A 4,463-nucleotide genomic window follows, 5' to 3' on the forward strand; every position below is an offset into this window, starting at 1 on the left:
TGGTGTCATTATAACTCACGGCAACCTCAAACTCCTGGACTCAAGAGATCCTTCTGCCTCAGCCTCCCAAGTAGCTGGGACTACAGGCACCCACCACAATGCCCAGCTAAGTTTTCTATTTTTAATAGAGATGAGGTCTTGCTCTTGCTTGGTTTGGTTTCAAACTCCTGACCTCAAGTGATCCCAGAGTGCTAGAATAACAGGCATCAGTCATCATGCCCAGTCAGTTATTTCAATTTTTTTTTCACAGTTTTTGGCTGGGGCTTGGTTTGAACTCACCACCTCCAGGATATGGGGTCAGGGCCCCACACCCTTGAGCCACAGGCACTGCCCAATTATTTCAATTTTTTAAAAAGTCATTGATACATTCAAGTTCTTCATGTCGTCTTGGGTCAATTTTGGAATTATGTATTTTTTCTAGAAATATATCTCTTTCATATTTTTTGTGTGCTTAATGTTTTATTTAATTCTAATCTTCGTATTGTCTCTCTTTTTATTCTGTATTAGCTCATCTGTATCTTTTATTCTTGATAAATTTTGCTAGAGTTCCCCTAATTCATCTTTTAATTGAAAGAATCGGCTCTTGGGTTTGTTATTCTTTTCTGTTTTTATTATTCTTGTTTTCTCTTTTGTTAGGGCCCTTTCCCCCCATACCCTTCTTCTTTCTTTGGGTTTATTCGAGTGTTCTTTTCTCAGTGTTTGAGTTGTTCTCGTTTGCATTTCTTAACTTTTTATGTGTTGTTTTTTAACTTAATAAAATTTAATTTAGTTTCCAAACGTTTGGGACATTTTAAAATTGACTTTTTGTTATTTATTGCTAACCTTATTGCAACTTTGTCAGAAAAAGAGAATCTGTACAATATTGTTTCTTTAAAATGTATTGGACAGGGCGGTGCCCGCAGCTCCGTGGGTGGGGTGCAGGCCACATACACTGAGGCTGGTGGGTTCAAACCCGGCCTGGGCTGGGTAAAATGTATGGGGCAAATGCAAACATTGTAGCCTAGTTGTTTATACCCTCACAGTCATCTGAAATAAAAAAAAAGTTTGGGGGACTAAATATTGAGGCCTGATTGAGCTCACCTTATGGCTGAAACTGTTTTCAGATTTGTGTGTGTGCTTGTCTGTTTACCTTTGTTTTGTCCATTTTTATTTTATATATATATATATATATATATTTTTTTTTTTTTTTTTGAGCAAATGGTCAATGTTTATTAAAAAACAGTACACTCCAGAGAAGAGAAGAACACCCTGGGTTAGTGAGATTTTCCACGTCATGCTGATTTTCCAAATCTATGTTAAGTGGTGAGGGGGTAAGATATTTATTATTTTTACTGGACAGAGGGAAAAATTCCTGAATGGAGAGTCCTCCCATTTCTATCCCTTTAAGACAATTTCCAGAAGTTGTCATAGTATTTGTAAACTGTGAGAAAAGTGGTGAAAATTTTACTGTTTATGAAAATGGATCACTTGAGGCTACTGTCACCTTACTTGTATGCATGCTGCAAAGACCCCTTTTTGTGGCCTTGGCCATATCTCCACCTCCAAGAGTCATTTTTGTAGAGAAAACATCAGTTCAGTTTTTGAAAACCTTCCTGAAATGCTTTTCTTTCTTGGCAGCCCACTCTGGTAATTCTGTTCCTCTTATTATGGACAAGGGATCTCCTACAATCATCTGCCCCTGTTTCTCCTTAGCCCTACCAAACAGGATAAACACAACTTTAAGATATGATTGACATTTGTTGACTATTTCTCCCATATGAATTATGATTGGAAAAGCATGAGAAATATGTAAAGACATTGTAATATTCCTCAGATAGAATATATCTATGAATCAGATTCAACATTGTCTTCACATTTATAGGGGTTTTCTCTGTCATAAATTTCATATACAGAACAATTTGAGCAGAAGTTAAACACTTGTCACATTCTTCACATTTATGGCATTTCTGTTCAACATGAATTCTACTGTGTACAGAAAACTGTGATTACTGGCTTAAAGCTTTCCCACACCTTCATATTGTGATTTTTCTCAGGCATGATTTTCTTATGTTTACTAAGGGACAATAATCAGTTAAAACCTTTGCCATATTATTCTCATTTGTAAGATTTCTCTATTTTATATATTTTGAAGCAGTGCTATTAGGTGTATTGGAAAGTGAATTTGGGTCTCCAGTAATGCTTTTGACTTAGTTTATATCAATAAAGCAATACCTGCTTGCTTTTGTTTTTTCAAATTAACGTGAGGGTACAATTTTTAGGTTACATTGTTCTTACTTCAGGGTAAAGTTCCATTTGTAGAAGAGCCCGTCTCCCAGGGGGCAGGTTATACAGACACCCTCACAGTATGCACATTAGGTGAGATCCCATCTCATGCCCTCCCTCCTCCTTCAAAATGTCCTCCCCACTCCCGCTTCTCTCTACCCCCGAACTGGACTATATTAGTGTTTTATTGTTCTTATGAGCATGTAATTGCTTACATATTGATTTCATATGAGTATGGAGTGCATTGGATACTTATTTTTCCATTCTTGTGATACTTTACTAAGAAGAATGTATTTCAACTCCATCCAGGTAAATGTAAAAGATGTAAAGTCTCCGTCTTTTTTAATTGCTGAATAATATTTGTTGGTGTCCTTATACCACAGTTTGTTGATCCATTTCCCACAACTTGGCCATTATGAATTGAGCCACAATAAACATTCTAGTGCAAATGTCTTTGTTGTACAATGGGTTTTTTTCTTCTAGGTCAGCAGTTCTCAACTTGTGGATCGTGACCCATAGGAACTGTATTAAAGGGCCGTGGCATTAGGAGGGTTGAGAACCGCTGTTCTAGGTAGAAACCTAGTAATGGGATTGCAGGGTCAAATGGAAGATCTACTTTTAGATGTTTGAGGATTCTCTATACTTCTCTCCAAAAAGGCTGTATTAGTTTGCAATCCCACCAGTAGTGTAGAAGTGTTCTCTTCTGTCCACATTCATGCCAGCTTGACACCTGCTTTCTTTTGGCCAATGTTTACCTGCCACACCTTTCTCCCTCCATTCTTTCGTGTTCAATCTTATTTCATCCTTGTGAATTGTTGAATGTCACATAAACAGCTTGTACCTGCATTTTAAAAAATCCAATCTGACAATTTTTGTCTTTTAGCAGGATCCTTTAATCCGTCATAGTTTCACTAAAATATTTGGATTTAGTGCTTATCTTTGTCACTTGTTCTCATTGTTTTATTTTTTCAGTCCTTTTATTTTTAGATATTTTCTCATTACTTTTTCCTCTTATTCTGGAAGTTATTTATGTTCTGTTTTTAATGTTGACCCTAGAAATTTTAATGCATAGACTTTCTAAAGTCTCAAGTTAATATTGTCACCCTAGCCCCGATAACTAAAGGACTTTAGAAAACTAACCTCAGTGATCAAGTTTCTGATCACGTTGCTGTTTTTTTTAGATTTTTATTTAATTGACACATTCCCTAATTTATGTAATATTTGATTAGATTCACACTCAGATTTAATACTTTTGTTCAAGATTCCTTTTTGCATCTTTCCTCCTCGGGTCATTATCCTTTTGGTATTTTTTTTATTTTGAGTGTTTCCTTTATGAGATTTATTATGCTTCTTTGGAAAATACAGCCCACGGTGCAGTTGGTCTTTTCTTCCTGTAGGATGAACAGCAAGGGCTCTTTCCTTAACGAAAGCCTCTGCTTTCCTCCAAAACCCGGACAGAAGTCAGGACAGAAGGTGATACTTGTATTGGGGTAGGGGAGGGAACTTCCAGATAGTTCAGCTGGACTCGGGCAGTGTAGGGAGATGGTGCTTGAGTGAGGGGTGAGCGGCCAGTGGAGCTGGGGGAGAGCAGTGACCCTGTAGCCCCCTCTGTCTCGTCAGCCTCCCTGGCCTGAGCACTTCATGACAGCTGTGTCAGTTTGGGGGTAGTGTGTTTTAAACTTCTAGAAGTGCAGATTGAGTCCATGTCTTAAGAGAACCTGTTACCTTCTCTGGCTTTCTTGGGCCCTTGATGTGAGGCTGATGTCAGGCCAAACAAGACAGGAACCTCTGGTAGCTTCAGGAGAGTGGGTGTTGGCCAGTGGTGCTTACCACGTTGTAGGGCTGCTCTGAAGCTATCTGCGTCACCGTGGAGGGGAGGTCTTTGAGCTGTTGTGACTCTTCAGGGAGATGCCGATGTGAGGGTTTGTGTGAAGATGTATAGTAAACGCTCCGTGCTTGTTTGCTGCCAATACTGCTACTGTGGTGGGTGTCAGCGTTATTGCTCCCAGCACTGGTTTGGCTTCATTCCTGCCATCTTTGCTGTGAGCTGTCTTCTAAGAAAAAAGGTAAATCAGAGCTGCCTTCTTGAAGGCTCACATTTCTTTTTTTTTTTTTTTCTTTCTTTTTTTGAGACAGAGCCTCAGGCTGTTGCCCTGGGTAGAGTACCATAGTGTCACAGCTCACAGCAACCTCCAACTCTT

General features: G+C 38.7%; 1 protein-coding gene across 1 annotated transcript in view; it reads left to right on the plus strand.

Moving 5' to 3' along the window:
• SYCP2L (synaptonemal complex protein 2 like) overlaps nucleotides 1–4,463 on the plus strand; it is a 71,551-nt gene that overhangs the window by 55,811 nt on the left and 11,277 nt on the right. The gene's annotated exons all lie outside the window — the stretch shown is intronic.

The sequence above is a fragment of the Otolemur garnettii genome, unplaced genomic scaffold (assembly GCF_000181295.1).
Source record: "Otolemur garnettii isolate 467f Iridium unplaced genomic scaffold, OtoGar3 scaffold00026, whole genome shotgun sequence".
Lineage (NCBI taxonomy): Eukaryota > Metazoa > Chordata > Mammalia > Primates > Galagidae > Otolemur > Otolemur garnettii.